This window comes from Ovis canadensis, chromosome 5 (assembly GCF_042477335.2).
Source record: "Ovis canadensis isolate MfBH-ARS-UI-01 breed Bighorn chromosome 5, ARS-UI_OviCan_v2, whole genome shotgun sequence".
Lineage (NCBI taxonomy): Eukaryota > Metazoa > Chordata > Mammalia > Artiodactyla > Bovidae > Ovis > Ovis canadensis.
Genome location: NC_091249.1, coordinates 27190409 through 27209996, shown reverse-complemented (window position 1 = coordinate 27209996; position 19588 = coordinate 27190409). Strand labels below are relative to the sequence as shown.

Here is a 19588-nt window from a genome sequence, read left to right as displayed (position 1 = left end):
TTGGCGAGCCTGAACCCTCCACCACCCTCCCCCACCCACTCTGCTGCCCAGGAGGGTGTCCCTCTAGGACCCAGCCACCAGGACCCAGCATTGGCTCCAAGATGGAACAGCTGTCTGGGCTACAGCTGCGGAAGCTCATTTTGAACAAGGAAGATGATTGCAGGAGTGATTGGGGGAGGGAGAGCGAAGGGGAGGGGAGCAAGGGCCAAAGAGGAATCAGGCTTGATGGTTGCCGCTGCCGCAGTGGGTAGTTTGCCTAAGAAATGGGGAGACCGGGCGAGGCGGGAAAAGGCAGAGGAAGGTCTGTTGGCCCAGCCGTGGTCCATCTGTCCCCACTTCTGGTCTTCCCTGGTGTGAAGTTTCTCCGCCCATCTCTGGCTGTCTCTCTCTCTTCCTGTATTCCAGAGCCTGGATTTCTTGACTCTGCCTGTGTCGCTTGGTCTCCCTATTGCTTGTTGCCGCCTCCTGCCCAGTATTTCAGTTCCCCATCTCTCCTTGCCTGCTGCTCCGCCTGGGTCTCTGTGTATCTCTGAGCCTCCTCCCCCAACCCCTCGGTGCTGCTGTCATCATCAGAAGCACGGATAAATCTCCAGCAGTCTTTTGGACTGCTCTTTCTTTTGTTGTCATTTCTGCGATGCTCAGGGGCTGCGGACAAATAGAGATGGCAAATTCCCAGGAAATGATGGGATCGTGTCCTTCCATAAAGGGGTATTTACAAAGATATCTCAATTAGGACTAATTAATTAAGCGAGCCACTTCCCCTGCCCTCTCCCCCACCCTGCGGTCCCGCAGCCTCCTGGGAGAGAACCAGCCAATGAGGTGACGGCAGTCTGGTGCTCAGATGGTGTCTCAATGTTTAATTTATAACAGCCTTCTCCCCGCTGCCCTATCCATCCATCCAGAAGAGCAAGGTGGCCTCGGGTGCATAGACTCAGGCAGAGGCTGGAGACCTGCTGGTCCCCCCAGAGCTGCACTGGGTCTTAGTTGCAGCATGTGAGATCTAGTTCCCTGACCAGGGATCAAACCCAAGGCCCCTGCAGTGGGAGCGTGGAGTCTTAGCCACTGGACCACCAGGGAAGTCCCTGAGTGCCAAGTCTTGATGCCCTGTTTGCTCCTCTGTAGCTTCCTTCCCCCAGGACATAGCACCAGGGTCCTCATTTCTTCCATTGCTCTAGTCCCACCAGGTCCCTTGGGATTACTTCTTACCTCTGCCTGTCCCTTCCCACTGCACACAGTTTGTTGAGGCAGCCCTCAGCATAGCGTCCACCCGCGATGCAGCCTCCAGTATAATGACAAAGACGATGATGCCCCCCTTAATGTGATGCCAGGGTTGCATTTGGGTGATAAACATACCTTGAAATGTGACTTCCGTTCTGCAGACAGGCGTTGGCTGGGGCATTTGGTGCAGTGAGAAGGAAGAGAAATGTGCTCATTCCGGTGAGCGCATTCTCTGGCTATTCTAGGAGACCAGGAATCCCCAGCCCTGCTGGCCGAAGCTGGCTCCATTAGCCCTTGTAAAGTGCCATGTGGCCTTAGCAGGACACCAGGCTTATTAGTAAGGCATAAATCCTGCAGGAATATTTCAGGACTGACTGCCATGCTAATGAATTGGTTGAGGAGACCTAAGAGGGCAACTGACAGAACATATACAGATGTCAGTTCCTGCTGAGAGGAATGTGGAAATATTCGCTGTTACAGGCAGATGGACGCAAATGCACACGGAGAGTTATATGAATACATGGAAGGGCAGGGATCTTCTTGAATGGACACAAATGTCTAACATGCTTGTGGCTCCTGATTAGACATACAGATATGTACCTGGCTGTGCAGATGAGCGCACAGAGGGTCATGGGCATTTATAAGGGGGCACTCCCTTCTGTGATGGGCACTGTGGCAGTGCGGTTTCTGGATTAAGCAGTGTGCATTTATGTGCGTGGCTAACATGGACTTGAGGACTCAAGGAGAGAGGTATATAAATGCACATGTGTGCAGTGTACACCTGATATATATAAAGATATGTTGTGTTGTTTAGTTGCTAAGTCATGGCACCTCTTTTGTGACCCCATGGGCTGCAGCCTGCTAGGCTCCTCTGTCCATGGGATCCTCCAGGCAAGAATATTGGAGTGGGTTACCATTTCCTTCTCCAAGGGATCTTCCCGACCCAAGGATTGAACCCGAGTCTTCCTGCATTGGCAGGTGGATTCTTTAGCAGTGAGCCACCTGGAAAGCCCATATATACATATATATATATATGTGTGTATGTACATATGTGTGTATAATATGTATATATATATTTAAGAGTCCTTATGCAGACTGACTTGTGGGCTCACAAATTGCATATGGGAATAGACTCTTGTGAACACGTCTAAACGAAGGGAATGTTCACAGCTATGGACAACAGTGCAAGAGGCATGTATATTTGCACTGGCCCAGTGATGCACACCAGCATTCCCCTCAGTGTATGCTCATATGCAGCCATGCACATGACTCGTCACAGATGTGTCCAGATGCTCCATGTGTGTCCAGAATGCAGATGCCCACAGGTGCCTGTGGATGAACACTGATGTCCACAGTCACAGAGCCCCCTCTGTACCCCAGTACCCACATGCCACTATTTGGGATGCAAATGACCGACCCCTCCCCAAACTTCTCCAGGGTTCCTGGCAAAATGAGGTCTCAAAGCCAGCATGAGTGACCTTTTCAGACCCTTTTTAGAGAACCATGGAGGAGAAGACCCAAGTTACACAAGTGCGAATCCAGAGCCCCGAGTCAGCCTCACTCAGGCTGTCTTAGCTGAGATTCTCCCCTGTTTGACACCCCTCTCCCATCAGGGCCAGTTATGGCCGGCCATGCTCAGGTATGGCTTAAAGTGGCACCCAGCACAGGTGGAGCTCAGTGTGTGTCAGGGACTATCTCTAACACTGAATAGAACCATCATCATGAATATTCTTTTTTTAAAAAAAATTATGTATTTATTTAGCTGTACCAGGTCTTAGTGGCAGCACAAGGGGTCTTTAGCTGCAGCATGCCAACTCTTAGTTGTGGCATGTGGGGTCTAGTTCCCTGACCAGGAATGGAACCCAGGCCCTTGCATTGGGAACACAGAGTCTTAGCCACTGGACCGCCAGGGAAGTCCCCTATTATGAATATTTTTGAAATGCAAAGAGATTCTTTATCCTCTGCATTTCAGTCCTGGCATTATCATCATAGTGTCCCAGTAGCCTTCCAGTTTCATCTGTTTCTCTCCTGCTCTGAGAGTCAGTCCTTTAAAGCCACGGTTTCCTCTCCCACTGTGCACTCTTCCCTGACATCTCTCTTCATTCTTATTTGCCTCCAAACATCACAGTTCCTGTCTGTCTGCCTGGGGATGTCGGAGCATCTATTTGGAATTAAAAAAAAAAAAAAACCCTAATATGGCCCAGTGAAGTAAGAGTTTTTGATAAAGAGTACAGGGAGTCTCAGAAAACCCAATAACAGGGACTTCAGGGACTCGGGAAGCTGTCATTCACTCACTCACTTAGCAATTCAGTTGGCAAATATTTATTCTCCACCTACTAGGCGCCAGGTGGACAAGAAAAACAGGGTGTTTGCTCTCATGGAGCTGATATTTTAGTGGAAAGAGACCAGTAACAGGGCTTCCGTGGTGACTCAGTGGTAAAGAATCTGCCTGCCAATGCAGGCAGGGGACATGGGTTTGATCCCTGGTCCGGGAAGATCCCACATGCCATTTAGCCACTAAGTGCATGCATCACAACCGTTGAGCCTGTGCTCTGGAGCCCGGGAGCCACGACTGATGAAGCCTGCGTGCCCTAGAGTCTGTGCTCGGCAACAAGAGACACCACCACAGTGAGAAGCCTGAGCATCGCAGTTAGAAAGTAGTCCCCCACTTGCTGTCATTAGAGAAAAGCATGCGCGGCAGCGAAGACCCAGCACAACCAAAAATAAAAATAAGTGAATAAGTAAAATTATACGTAAGAAAAGAGACTGGTAATAAATGAGAGATTATCAGCCGGTAACAGCACTGTGCAGATGTAAACTAGGGTGAAGGATGTGGCGGAGGTGGGGCTCCTATGGATTCAGGAGGAAACCCTCTTCTCTGTCCACCCTCTACTCTGAGGAGTCTTCATTTCTGCACTCCTCACTCCAGCCTGTCGTGGCTCTGGTTTCTGCAGCCCCTGATCCGCCATGCATCTCCAGCTCCAGGGCCTCACTGGCCCCCATACCTTTTAATCGCCGTGACCTCCATGTTCCAATTCCATCTCCCTGGACTAGAGAATTTGTCCCTTTCAACTTGTATCAGGAATCCACTTGTTGTCCAATTTGTCAGACACCCTGGGTGCCTGGGAACATGTGGTTTGGAGGTCTTCCTCTCAGTTGGGATTTACAAGTAGGAGTTTTCTCTTGGAAAGGTCACTGGGAAGGGAGGCAGTGCTAGACATCATCACTCATTCACTCATGAATGCATTCACTTTACAAACTCTGATTGAATGCCTAGAGTCTCAGGCACTGTTGTAGGGGCTGAGATGCAACTGTGAATATGATGGGTCTACCTCAGTCTTGTGATGTGTATATTACATGGAGATGCAACAAACACCTAAGCAGATATATAAACAAGTTCGTTTTGGAGAGATGCGTACTGTAATGAAACTAACAAGTGAAAGTGACCAGAGAACTTCATTTTGTCAAGACACCAGTATAGAGCTCTCTGGGGAGGTGACTCTTTGCCAGCTTTATTGAGATATAATGGACATATAACATTGTGTAACTTTAAGGTGTACAAGAAGATGATTTGATACACACGTGTATTACAAAATGATATTCACCAGAGTTAGTTAACACCTCTTTCACCTCACATCATTACCATTTTTGTGTGTGTGAGGTGAGAACATTTAAGATTTCTCTCTTAGCGACTTTCAAGTATATAATACAGTGTTGGTAACTATTATCACCATGCTGTACATTAGATCCTCAGAATTCATTCATCTTAGAAGTTTGAAGAGGTGACATGTCAACAGAGACCTGATAGATGAGAAGGAGCCAGCCATGGAAAGTACTGAGAAAGGGAAGACCATTCTTGGAAAAGGAAGAGCATTCTGGCAAAAGAGTGTTCTGAGAAAGGGGAAGACCTGGGAGAAGAGCATTCTGAGAGGAGAGAACTGGGAGAGGAGCATTCTGGGAGAGGGAAGGAACTGGGAGAGGAGCATTCTGGGAGAGGGAAGAGCATTCTGGGAGAAGAGCATTCTAGGAGGGGGAACCACAGTGCAAATGTTCTGACATGGGAATGAGTTTCATGCCTTCTGGAAAGAGGGCTGGGTTACTCAAGAGGAGGAGAGGACTAAGGTCTTACAGGTTGGGAAGGGACATTTAATGCAGGGCCTCATGGGCCAAAGTGAGTTTTCTATTCTAAATGCAATGAGAAATTGCTGGATAAGTTGCAGTGGAGAGGGGAGCCATGATCTGATTCACATTGATTAAAGATCCCTGTAACTTCTGGGATGGGGAAAGGATACCAGTGAGTGAGCGTGGAAGCAGGGAGATCAGGGAGGAGGTGACTGCAATGGTCCAAGCAAAAGCCAGAGGTGGCTGGGCTGGAAAGAAGCATCTGGAAAAGTGAACAGTGGGCAGATTGGCACGTTTCTTACGGGAGAGCCATCAGGACTTGCTGATGGATCCAACTGACGTCGGGGAGGAGAAAGTGAGGAACAGAGAAATGGGGTGATGTATGGAGAGAACCAAAGACCTAGGAACCATTTCTAAAGGCTGGGGTGTGGAGGGTGGTGAATAGAGCAGACCAAATACCAGCTGGGTCACCCTGCCCATTAATAATCAGATAGATATAATGGCCTGAATTTCCCTTCTAAGTTCTGTGAAGGGCATTTCATTCCCCAAGATTTACCCCCGACGCTCCTTGGAGGGTCTGTTTTTTTCTTGGTCATCCCTGCCTCTGACTTCCCACTTCTACAGAATTATTATTCTCCACTTTGTGTCTTGTGCCTTTTGGTCTCTGTTCTGACCTTTACCGGGACTGAGAGCTCAGTCCTCGAGGTCATGGAGATTCTCAAATGCCAGAGCACATCACTCTAACTTGATCCTGAAAGCAGTGTGGCCGTTTATCCAATCATTAATTTATTCGACAAATAACCATTGAGGGCCGACTATGTGCCCTTCCTGGGGGATAAGATGGTGAGCCAAGCAGTGCATGGAGCCTCCTTCAAAACAGAAAGACAGGTGATGACCAAATTTCACAAATAAATATAAATGGCAGCTGTGATAACAGCTTGAAGAAAGATTCTTGGTGTCAAAAGAGCATCTAATAAGGGGATTTGATCTAATTTGGAAAGTCAGAGGAAGTAAGAGCTGAGATCTGAAGCAGAGAGCAAAGGGTATCCTAGGCAGAGAGAACTGCTTATGCAAAGGCTCTGGGATGAGGCAGACTATATGGCAGACCAAAGATGGCCTTGGAAGGGAGAGACAACGTAGCATGAAAGCAGAGAAGTAAATACAGGTCAGGCCGGCAGGGCCTCGTGGCTGTGTTAAGGGGTTTTATCTGTATCCTAAGAATAAAAGAAATCTGCCACTGAGGTTTTGGTTAGAAAAATGATATCATCAGTATGCATTATAAAAGTTCCCTCCCCTCCTACACTGTTGGTGAGAATGTCAGTTGGTACAGCCACTGTGGAAAACAGTATGGAGGTTCCTCAAAAAACTAAAAATAGAGTTACCATATGATCCAGCAACCTCACTCCTGGGCATATATCCAGACAAAACTATAATTCAAAAAGATACATGCACCTCTGTGTTCATAGCAGCACTATATACAGTAGCCAAGACATGGAAACAACCTCAATATTAACTGACAGATGAATGCATAAAGAAGATGTGGTCCATATATGCAATGGAATATTATTCAGCCATAAAAAGGAATGACATAATGCCATTTGCAGCCATGTGGATGGACCTAGAGATTACCATAGTAAGTGAAGTCAGTCATAAAGAGAAAGGCAAATACCATATGATATCACTTATATGTGGAATCTAAAAATACGACACAAATGAATTTATCTTCAAAACAAAAACAGACTCACAGATACAGAGAAGAGACTTGTGGTTGCCAAAGGGGAGGGGCACGGAAAAGGATGGACTGGGAGTTTGGGATTAGCAGATGCAAGCTATTTGATACAGAAGGGATAAACAACAAAGTGCTACTGTAAAGGGCAGGAAAACTATATTCAGTATCCTGTGATAAGCCATAATGGAGTAAGGAATATATATATAAAAAAAGGTTCCTGAGGCTCCCATGTGTGGAGTGCACTGGTAAGAGAAAGGGTGGATCAAGACAGATCAGACAGACTTTCTGAACTGTGAGGGTGGCTTGGACCAGTGAGTGATGATACAGCGTGGAGAACCCTGCATGAGCTGTAAAAGTATCTAGGAGTTAAAGTCAACTAGACCAAGTGAGAGAGTAGAAATGGGGGTGGGGATAATGCCTGGGCATCTGAACCACTGCCTGGGGGTAGGGAAGGGGATGGAGAAGTTAACATAGGAATCTAGATCTGAACTAGGTTCAGGAGAGAAGATTGCATTTCATTTTGAGCGTTTTTGGGACTGAGATGCTTTTGAGATGTCCAGGGGTCTTGGGTGAGGGTGAGGGGATCAAGGAGTCAGATATATATACGTATTTGGAGTTCTGAGGATGTACATGCATGCAAGTGATGAGAGGAGATTTGGTAAGAGTAAACACCCTCAGAGAAAGATCGAGGGAACGGGAGAGCCTAAGACTGAGTCTGGAGCACTAGTTCTCAACTTGGAGGTGATTCTGCACCCAGGGAGATATTTGGCATTGTCTGGGGACATGTTGTCACAGCTGAAAGGGGATACGACTGGTGTCTAGTGGGTAGAAGCCAGACATACTGCTGTATATCCTACAATGCACAGAATTGTTATCTGGCCACAATGTCTGTCATGCTCAGGTTGACTTATCCTGATCTTGAGTACCATTTAATGACCAGGTGGAGGAAGATGAGTCTGCAAAGGAGATGCACTAGGGTGGAAAGGAACCTTGCAAACATGTGTGAAGGCAGCCAGGGAAGGAAATGTATCAAGAAAGAGAGAAAAGTCAACAGAGTTGAACCCTGATGAGAGGTCAAGAGAGACGGCAGGTTGAAAAATGGCCATTGTGTTTAGAAACATGGAAGCCGTGGGTGGACTTGACAAAATCTGTGTCGGTGGTATGATGGGGTCAGAAACTAGACAGGAGCAGTGGAGGTGCTAGTTCAGGAAGTGAGGAAACGGAGGCAGTTAGTGTAGGCAACTGAAAAGAGGAGGAGGGGAGCTGAAGACAGATGGAAGGAGGAGTCAAGTAAGGCGTTTTGTTTTTTCATAGGAGAGACTTGAGTTTATTTAAAAACCAATGAGAAAGTTCTTTACTTACAAAACAGAAACGGATCTACAGACTTAGAGAACGAACTTATGGTTGCCGAGGGGGAAGAATGGGAGGAAGAGATAGATAGGGAGTTAGGGATCGACATGTACACACTGCTATATTTAAAATGGATAACCAACAGGGACCTACTGTAGAGCACAGGGAACTCTGCTCAGTGTTATGTGGCAGCCTGGATGGGAGGGGGGCTTGGGGAGAATGGATGCATGTATATGTATGGCTGCGTCCCTTTGCTGTTCACCTGAGACCATCACAATATTGTTAATCAGCTATACTCCAATACAAAATAAAAAGTTTAAATTGAGTAAGATAAATAGATAAATACAGATAAAAGAGATCGTATAAGAAGGCAGAAGACTCTTGAGAGTCCCTTGGACAGCAAAGAGATCAAACTAGTCAATCCTAAGGGAAATCAACCCTGTTGATTTCCAATGTTCATTGGAAGGACTGATGCTAAAGCTGAAGCTCCAATACTTTGGCCATCTGATGCAAAAAGCTGACTCATTGGAAAAGACCCTGCTGCTGGGAAAGATTGAGGGCAGGAGGAGAAGGGGACGACAGAGGATGAGCTGGTTCACCGATTCAATGGACATGAGTTTGAGGAAACTCTGGGAGATAGTGGAGGACAGGGAAGCCTGGCATGCTGCAGTCCATGGGGCTGCAAAGAGTCAGACACAACTTAGTGACTGAGCAACAGCAACATAAGAAGGCAGAAGAGGACCAAAGCAAGAAGAGCTGCATGGTCTTTGAAATGAAGGGCAACTCCTCTATTGTAACAGGAGGGAGGGGCCAGAATGGAGCAGATGTTTGTGAAACATGTCAGGGGAGAAGAGAGGGTCCACCTTATGGCTATTATTTTCCCTGGAAGATCAGGGAACATTGGAGGAAAATGGAGAATAGTTTGAGCCTCCCAGTTTAGCTCAAGTTGCCCCATGACAGTGTGCGGGCATTCGTTCCCTTTGTACACACCCATGAAGAAGGCCCTCTTCAAAGTCTGCTACTGAGCTCCTGGCCTCAGATTGGGCCTCTGAGCCGAGAGAGAGATCAGATGGGGAGGGGGTGTCCAACTCCAGTGTTTATGAGTTAAGACTCATGATGGATTCTCGTAAACTCCCCAACTCTTGAAGATTAATGCTGCTTGTAATAGCTTATCAAGAAAGCCTTGCAATAATCCTTGAAAGACCCATAAAATCCACGCTGGTGAATTTTAGATAATGGCATTGGAGAGATAAAATCCCCCTACCCTCATTAATCATGGGACACACCAATCATTTGAAGTGGACATTCATTCAAGAAGCCTAAGCACTTGTTGGGGGAAGTGATCCATGAGTAAGGAGATGCTCAGAAAGAGGAAATGTCAGGTGTGAGTTTACCACCGATGGCTGAAAGTTGAGCTTGGGTAAGGGGGGCTCAGACCCTGAGATAGATCTGGGGAAAGCTGGGTTCTGAGTCAAAACAGACTTAACTCAGGTTCTGAGACTGGAGAGTACTTCAAGCCCTGCAGAGATATATCCATGAGGTCTTAAGATACTCCACGGTTGACTCTGAGACAGTCTAGGGTCAAGCCCAAGCCCTGGATCAGCAAAGACTGAACTTCAGTCTAGGGATAGACCAAAGATAAACCTGGTCCTAGGAGACTTAGGAGCCCAGGAATGAACCCAAGTCCTGGATGAATTGAGGCCACAGTTCAGGCTTGAGATAGTAGGCAAGGTCAAATCCAGGTCCTCAGATGGACCAGAGTTGAACCTAAGTCCTGAGATGGACCAAGGGCTTCCCTGGTGGCTCAGATGGTAAAGAATCTTCCTGTAATGTAGAAGACCCGGGCTCGATCCTTGGGTCAGGAAGATCCCCTGGAGAAGGAAATGGCAACCCACTCCACTATTCTTGCCTGGAGAATTCCATGGACAGCGGAGCCTAGCAGGCTACAGTCCATGGGGTTGTAAAGAGTCAGACACGACTGAGCAACTTAACACTTTAACTTCTTTTACTTCCCTGAGATGGACCAGTGCTGACCCCATATCCTGAGACCAGAGAAGAGGTTATGAGGATAGAAAAAGAAAATGTGCTTCTCTTGGGGAAGTTGAGGAGAGCAGGGATCTCCCTACCTGTTGAGCCACTTTGCTCAAACAGTTGAGTACTGCTGATTAATGTCCACTGTAAATGACATAGCATGTCCCAGGGCTAATGAGGGGACGTGAATTTTATTTTCCAGTGCCAGGTCATCCTAGGGCGTAAGCTGAAGCCAGCTCAGGCCCTTGAGCCCAGAAACATGTTCAGCAGAGCTGACAGCTTGGGAATGCCCAAGGTGGCCGTGCCTCCCTCCGTGTTGGCTGTGGCCACTCTGATGGAGACTAGAGCGGTGCTTTCACTTCACACAGACTCATCACACAGGGGGTCAGGTCACACAGCAGCACACAGACACACAGCATCCAAACCCATGCATGTTCCTCAAACCCACAGCCACACGCTTCACACATATATGCACATTGATACAGCAGCCGTATATAAATCCTTGCACACACACACACACGGGCACAGAATGAATCACAAACACACTGCCAGCCAGCCAAGGCAGCGCATTCAGACACAGCCTCCCACCCTATGATACTTTCATGTTTACAGCAATGCCCCGACTCTAGGGGATGTGTTCTTGGAGAACAGTGCCCCCTGGAGTTGTGCAATGCAGTGTAGTGCCTGGCCATTCATGTTCACATTTTTTTTTACCCACCTACAGAGCCTTGCACACTCTTACTCAGTCCCTGTTTTGTACACTCATGTGTATAGTTCCATACACTTGCTGATGCTTGCACACTTAGGCCTGGACTCGGCTACACACTCACGTGTGTTCTTGGCCACATGGACACAGATGTGCCGCTCATCCATCTCACACACTCAGGCTCTGTGCCAGTCAGCACAGGCAAGGCTGTACTGCCTAACACACAGTCCCCAAATCTCAGTGGTTTAGCACAACCAAATGAGCAGTTGCTCATGCTACTTGCTGGTTGGCAGGGGTCTCTGCTTCGTGTGGCCAACTGCTGGAGGCTTCTCATCCACACGCTTTTCCACAGTTACTGAGGCAAGAATGTGGCAGATCACGCACTGGCTGTTAGAGCTCTTCCCTGGAGGTCACTTCCACCCACACGGCTAAGGGAAGTCCCAGGGCCACACTGGGGAAGTAGAGTCTTATCCTGAGCCCAAGAGAGAACTGGAAAATTTGTGAACACTTCTACCACCTGCCGCAGTCTGTTTCACATTTGAAGAGATACTCACAGATGCAGGTACACACACACACACACACACACACAAACACACACACACACACTCTCACACTCACTCTCTCTCACACACACACACACACACACACACACACACACTTTATTTCTTCCCTTACAGACTAGTCTTTGGGACCTAATCCCCTCCATGGGACGGGACAGGAGGGGTTTGCCTCTAGAGCTCCTTTGTCTCATCGTATGTCTGAGGGGTGTCCCACCCCCTTCAGAGCCGGGGGGTCCCAGGGTAACAAGTTTCCAAGCCGGAGCTATCGTCAGAGCTGAGAAAACAGCACACATGCCTTCTCTGCCCCCAAAGTGGGCGGTATTTTTCCACAGACACTGGGGAAGAATAGTAATAGGCATTGAGAGATCTCTGCATTGGCCGAGAACCTTCCTCATCTCAGCAGCTGCATTGGAAGAGGAGCCCTGAGGGGAGAAGGCAATTCCAGAGAGAGCCCAGTCCTCTCCACCCGCGTGTCCTCTCGTTGCCACCAGGACCCTCTCTTTCCCCTCTCACGGCCCACCCCACTCCTCCTCTGAATATTCCGAGGCAGGAAACTCATGAATATTTATAAGGGCCTGGCAGTGAGGGAGATAAAAAAAAAAAACATTTGGAATTTATGAACCAGGATCCGTCTATAAATAACAGGCCTGTGACTGGCGGGGCTCTTCCCTCACCCACCACATTCCTTTGACTTCAGCTCCAGCCCCATCCAAGCCTCCCAGAGCTGTCCCTCCCCCCTTCACACACACACACACACACACACACACATGCACACACACAGAGCTTGGCTGTGGATGCATGAATCCTCGTCGTCCTGTGCGCTGTCACACACACACTTTCCCACACAGCTGAGCACACACACATTCCCACCTGTCTGGGAGCTGGTCCGCTGCCTCCCTTCCACACACAGACACTCACATGCAAAATTTGCCTGAACATGTCCAGGCAGCCTCCTCTGGTGTTGGCATCCAGACAAATCCAGGCATTTGGGCTCAGACCAGCAGGCAAAACTCAGAATCCCATACAGTCACACACACACCCAAAGAGATGCCTGTGGATCACTCTTGGACCCACCAAGCATGGCACGTCTCTTGGCGGGTCTCAGTGTCCTCATCTCTCTGGGGGGATGCTGAGAGTCCCTGGCTCATAGGGTGTTGAGCAAAATTTTTTTTTTGGCCGTCCCATGTGGCATGTGGGATCTTAGTTCCCTAAGCAGGGATCAAACCCGTGCTCCCTCCTTTGGAATCATAGAGTCTTAACCACTGGACCTCCAGAGAAGTCCTGCTATGCAATTTATTTTTTTGGATAGGAAAGTAGGATTTATTGGTGGGCATGAGTAGGTAGCTCAGTGGTAAAGAATCCACCTGCAATGCAGGAGACCTGGGTTCCAGCCTGAGATGAGGCTGGCCCTGCTTAGTCCCCTCTCCCTGACCTGCCTCCGGCAGTGGGTGGAAAAAGAAGGCATTAATGCTACCAGTGGGCCTTCCCCAGTGGCTCAGCGGTAAAGAATCTGCCTACAGTGTAGGAGACGCAAGAGATGAGGGTTCAATCCCTGGGCTAGGAAGATCCCCTGGAGGAGGGCATGGCAACCTGCTCCAATATTCTTGCCTGGAGAATCCCATGGACAGAGGAACCTGACAGGCATAGGGTCACAAAGAGTTGGACATGACTGAAGCGACTTAGCACACATGCATGAGTAATGTGGGGACAGCACTCAGGCTCTCGTGAACACAGGGCCCACCATTTGTCCAGGGGGCCCGTGATTAAGGGTGGATTTGACCCCGCAGCCATCTGGAATGAGCCGCTTTTCTGCCACCATGTTTCCAAGTTCATCCATGTTAAACTTAGTAAATCCTCACTTCTTGGAGATGTAGATCTTCTGGCCGCAGGGAACTTGAACTTGGCCCTGCGGAGGGCCTCAGTCAAACACTCCTTGTTCTGCAGCTCGGCTCGGATGGACATTTTGACCTGCCCAGTGTGGACCCTGGCCACTGCGCCCTGGGGCTTTCAAGGGCACTTCACACCTGTCTGGAGGCTAGACTGGGACTAGCATGCCATTCATGAATGTCCACTGGAGAGGACTGTCTCCAAGGTCCCTTAGGGCAACCTGTACAGACAACAGGCTGCCTACACTACCAAGGGGGCTGCTGTTTGCAGCCATTGAACACTAGGCCCCCATGGGGAAAAGAGAACAGTTGGATTAATTGGCTGCAAATATGCACATTTTTAAAAGTAACCAATGAATACTTGTGGTATGCAAGGTACTATTCTAGGCACTGGTGATACAGCAGTGAACAAACACAGGTGAAGACCGCTGCCTGACATTCCAGAAAAGAAGAAAGATAACGCACAAAATTAATGCATAAATGATGTAGTGTGTTGGAAGCTGATAAAGCAAAGAAGGAAATGGGTGGTGCTGAAACATTCGTTGTTTTGACGGGGGCGAGGTGGGGGGGCTGTCAAGGAGGCCTCTTGAAAAAATGACGTTAAATGAAGGAAATGGAAGGACATTTTCCAGGCAGGGGGACTAGTGGGTGCGAAACTTGATGTAGAAGAAGTGTGCCTGGGGTGTCGTAGGAACAGTGAGGAGGCCTGTGAGGCTGAAACAGTGAGTGAAGGGGAGCATAGAGGAGGTGAGGGCAGAGGGGTGACGGGGGCAGATTATGCAAGGCCTTGTGGGCTGTGGGAGAACTTTGCTATTTACAAGTGAGGGTGGGAGTCATAAAGGTTTCTGGTCAGAGGGAGAATATGATCTGACTTATGCCTGTAGGTGGCCTCTAGCTGCTGCAGCAGGGAACACACTGTGGGTGGCGAGAGTGAGATCCAGGGGACCAGGGCAGAAGTGACTGCACTAAGATGTCCATCCAGAGAGCAAAAGGTGCATAGATTCTGAGTGTAGAGAGATGAAAGAAAAACATGGGTTTCCCAGGTGGCGCCAGTGATAAAGAACCTGCCTGCCGATGTAGGAGATGCCAGAGACGTGGGTTCAATCCCTGGGTTGGGAAGATCCCCTGGAGGAGGGCATGAGAACCCACTGCAGTATTCTTGCCTGGAGAATCCCATGGACAGAGGAGCCTGGAGGGCGACAGTCCATAGGGTTGCGCAGAGTCAGACATGACTGAAGCGACTTAGCACACACACATGCAAGAGAGAGACATTTAAAGTTGTTTCTAAATGAATGCATTTAAAGGACTCATTCTTTAATTCCAGAAATGCTTATTAAGCACCTACTGGGTGCCAGGCCCTGTTCTGGCTTGCAGATACAGCAACACACAAAGCAATAAGCATCTTTTGGATGCTGCCCTTGGAACGCTGACAGCATCACAGGGGAGACAGACAAGAAACAAGATAAATTTTAATGTAGGGTCAGGGGCAGTACATTTTATGCAATAAAATGCAGCAGAGCAAGTCTTAGAAAGTGATAAGGACTGCACATTGTAGGCTGGGTGGACCGGGCAGAACTGGGGATACATTTTGAAGCGAGAGCTGTTCTCGGGATTCGCTGATGGATGGCCTGTGTAGGTGGAAATGACAGAACCTGGTGCCTGGGTGTGAAGATGAGCTTTGAAGGGACTCTCGCATAAATGCCCTCTCCTGTTGAATGCTCATTGTTTCTCCCCATCTCAGGTTGGGTTTGTGAGAAGCAGAACCCAAGACGGGGATTTGGAGCACATGACTAATTGTGAGTAGTGGGAGGGGTAAAGAGAAGTGGGACCAGGAAAGGGGACTCAGGTACACTGGCCTGATCCACAAGGATGGGGGAAGCTCTGGAATGTAAATTACATTGCCGAGGGGTGGGCTTTGGCATCAATTAACCATTGGCTGCACCTAGGGGTGGAGGAAGCCTCTGAGGCATCTCAGGCATGTGGTAGCTCCCGAAAGCCAAGGGCAGGTCTCCAGAGAAGGTCAGCAGTGCTAGCTCTGAGCTTCCACTCTCAGCATTTGTGGGGTGGGTGTGCCCCGTTATAAGGAGATCTGGGCAGAGCCCCAAGAACATCTACACCCCCAGGCTCTAACAAAGAGGGTCACGGGAACACCAGGCATTTATGCCAATTGCAGCGCAGATGTCTGACACCAGAACCCGTTCTCAGCTCTTTTGGGATGAAAATCAGGCCAACTTGGCACTGGGGCTCCCCTGACACAGCTGAGATCCTTTCTGGATTCATTAACTGCCAGAGGCTCAGCCCTCCGCTTCCCAGACTTGCCTAGGAATTGCAGAAGGGAGCTGTGAGGAAGAGATACAGCCCGGAAGCAGTTCTGAATAGCTCACCTCATTCTCCCATGGTCCTAGAGGAAGGCACTGCCATCGTGCCCGTTTGGCAGATGCGGAAACGGTTGCACAGAGAAGTCGAATCACTTGCCAAGGTCACATAGCTAGAAACTGGAGGAGCCAGGATCTGAACTCAGGTCGTCATGGCCTGGAATCTTTGTGCTTCTGAGACACATTCAACTGCCTTAGACCCCATGTGTGTTAGTCACTCAGTCTCCAGGCAGGAATACTGGAGTGGATTGCCATCCCCTTCTCCAGGGGATCTTCCTGACCGTGGGATCGAACCCAGGTTTCTTGCACTGCAGGCAGATTCTTTACTATCTGAGCCACAGGGAAGCCCACCTTAGACCCCATGTGTGTGTGCTGTGTGCTAAGTTGCTTCAGTCGTGTCTGACTCTTTGCAATCCCAAGGACTGTAGCCTGCCAGGCTCCTCTGTCCATAGGATTATCCAGACAAGAATACTGGAGTGGGTTGCCATTTCCTTCTCCAGGGGATCTTCCTGACCCAGGGGTAGAACTCGTGTCTTTGGCATCTCCTGCATTGGCAGGTGGGTTCTTTACCACTAGCACCACCTGGGAAGCCCTTAGACCCCATGACCCCTTTGAAACCTGAAACCCCTGCCTTCACTTGAGAAGGGATGGGAAGAAGGGAGGAAATCCCTGAGAGAATAGAACAGTGTATGGAGGGTGAGAGAGGAGGTCACGTGGAGGACGCAGAGTAGGTAGGAGGCATTCATTTGTTCATGTCCTGATGATGCCTGTCTTATCTGTCCAGCATGTGCTGGAATAGGGGCCACAGCGGGAAAGAGCACCTAGTTCTGCCCTTTTAGAGCTCACAGCCTGAAAGGGCATGCAGACACTCACCCGGGAAGAAAAACTATGAGATATAAGAACCTTGTAAGAAGGGGGGGGGGGGACTTTGGAGACACACACAGAGGGGACCTTGACCTGTCTGCAGAGATGGGGAGGCTTTTTGGGGGCGGTAATGTTTCAGAGATGGCCTTCCCAGGTGGTAAAGAATCTGCCTGCCAATGCAGGGGATATGGGTCGATCCCTGAGTCAGGAAGATCCCCTGGAGAAGAAACAGCAACCACTCCAGCATTCTTGCCTGGGAAATCCCATGAACAGAGGAGCCTGGCAGGCTACAGTCCATGGGTCTGAAAAAGTCAGACATGACAGAGTCTAAACAACCACCGTGTTTACTCTGAACCCTGAAGGATGCAGAGAGTTTGGACAGTCTTGGGGTAGCGGGTAGATGGCAGAGTAGAAACACCAGGCTCTCTAGAGCGCCATAGGATTTGGTTTGTAATTCCAGCTCTTCTACTTAATTTACAGAGCAAGCAGCGCCACTTCAAGGTCTTAAAAATTATTGTACAAACGTTTATTGAGCACCTGTGAAGTGAAAGTTGCTCAGTCGTGTCTGACTCTTTGCGACCCCATAGACTATACAGTCAATGGAATTCTCCTTCACGGGAACGTAAAATACATTATAGTCAATAATATTATAATAACTTTGCATGGGCACAGATGGTAACCAGGTTTATCATGATGGTCATTTCACAACATATAAAAACATCTAATCATTATGTTGTATATTTGAAATGAGTGTAATATTGTAAGTATATATATTTATATTTCAATAAAAAATAATGAAATAAGGAAAAAAAAAGAATTCTCCAGGCCAGAATACTGGAGTGGGTAGCCCGTTTCCATCTCCAAGGGATCTTCCCAACCCAGGGATCGAACCCAGGTCTCCCACATTGCAGGTGGGTTCTTTACCAGCTGATTGCCACCAGGGAAGCCCGAGAATACTGGAGTGGGTAGCCTATCCCTTCTCTAGGGGATCTTCCCAACCCAGGAATCAAACCAGGGTCTCCTGCATTGCAGGCAGATTCTTTATTAACTGAGCTATGAGGGTTATTGAGTACCTACTATGTGCCAAGTGCTATTCTAGGCACTGGGAACATGGCAGTGACCAAGACATAAGGTCCTTGTATTTGTACACTTCTTCCCTAGTGGGTCATACACTACACCAGCCAACAAATATAGTTTGATATCTTCTGTGACAAATGCCAGGCAGAGCTGGGGACTGAGAAAGTCTCCTTCATAGTTAAGAGTCACCTAGGTTTAACGTGGCTGATAAGGGACTAGTCTCCAAAATTTACAAACAGCTTATGATGCTTAACAGCATCAAAACAAACAGCCCACTCAAAAAATGGGCAGAGAATCTGAATAGACATTTCTCCAAAGAGAACATGCAGATGGCCAACCGGCACATGACAATATGTTCAACATTGCTGGTTATTCGAGAAATGCAAATCAAAACTACAATGAGATATCACCTCGTACCAGCCAGAATGGCTATCATCAAAAAAAATCCATAAAGAACAAATGCTGGAGAGGGTGTGGAGAGAGGGGAACCCTCCTTCCCTGTTGGTGGGAATGTAAATTGGTACAGCCACTATGGAGAACAGTATGGAGGTTCCTTATAAAACTGAAAATAGAGCTACCAATGACCCTGCAATCCCATTCCTGCACATATTCCAGAGAAAAACATGATCTGAAAGGATACATGCATCCCAGTGTTCACTGCATTAGCTGTTTACAATAGCCAAGACATAGAAGCAACCTAAATGTCCATGGACAGAATGGATAAAGCAGGTGTGGGGGGTGTGTCTGTGTGTATGTGTGTATATATATATATATATAGAGAGAGAGAGAATATTACTCAGTCATTAAAAAAATAGAATAATGCCATTTGCAGCAACACGGATGGACCTAGGGAGTGTCATACCAAATGAAGTAACTCAGACAAAGGAGAAATATCATGACATCTCTTATATGTGGAATCTGAAAAGAAATGGTACAAATGAACTTACTTACAAAACAGAAAGAGACTCACAGACTTAAAAAAATGAATGTACTGTTGCTGGGGGAATTGGCTAGTCAGGGAGTCTGGGAAGGTTATGTACCACTGCTATATTCAAAATGGATAACCAACAAGGACCTAATTGTATAGTGCATGGAACTCTGCTCAGTGTTATGTGCCAGCCTGGATGGGAGGTTTAGGGAAGAATGGATACATGTATATATATGCTGAGTCCCTTCACTCTTCACCTGAAACTACCACAACATTGTTAACCAGTTATACCCCAATACAAAAATTTAAAGTTTGAAGAAAAAAATTCACCTAAGTTTAAAAGTCACCTCCTTGGGGAATTTCCCAGTGGCCCAGTGGTTAAGACTCTGTACTTTCATTGCCAAGGATATGGATTTGATCCCTGGTTGGGGAATTAAGAGCCCACATGCTGCATGGTGCAGCCAATAAAATAAAAGGAAAATTCAACAAGAAAAATAAAAAAATTTAAAAAGTCACCTCCTCAAGGAAGCCATCCCTGATTACCTCCCTTAAAGAAGAATCACTGTTCCTTCAAAGACTTATTATATTGTGAGGCATAAAATGGGACAGTTGACCAGAGCAGAATTTAGAGAGAGGCAGCCTGGGCCCTGAGTTAAGTACCCTTACCTTGCTCTTGGTATCTGAGGGAAATTGACCCCTGAAAACTACATTTCCCAGGTTTCCTTGCTCAGTGGCTTCCTGT

At 48.0% G+C, this 19588-nt stretch overlaps 1 protein-coding gene and 1 non-coding gene across 3 annotated transcripts in view; one reads left to right on the top strand and one right to left on the bottom strand.

The window, feature by feature from the left end:
• The window catches only part of OLFM2 (olfactomedin 2), a 74189-nt gene that overhangs the window by 29298 nt on the left and 25303 nt on the right, over positions 1 to 19588 (top strand). The gene's annotated exons all lie outside the window — the stretch shown is intronic.
• On the bottom strand, positions 13796 to 13930 carry LOC138441904 (small nucleolar RNA SNORA70). Its single transcript, XR_011257474.1, has one exon. It is a non-coding gene; the product is annotated as a small nucleolar RNA SNORA70 (small nucleolar RNA).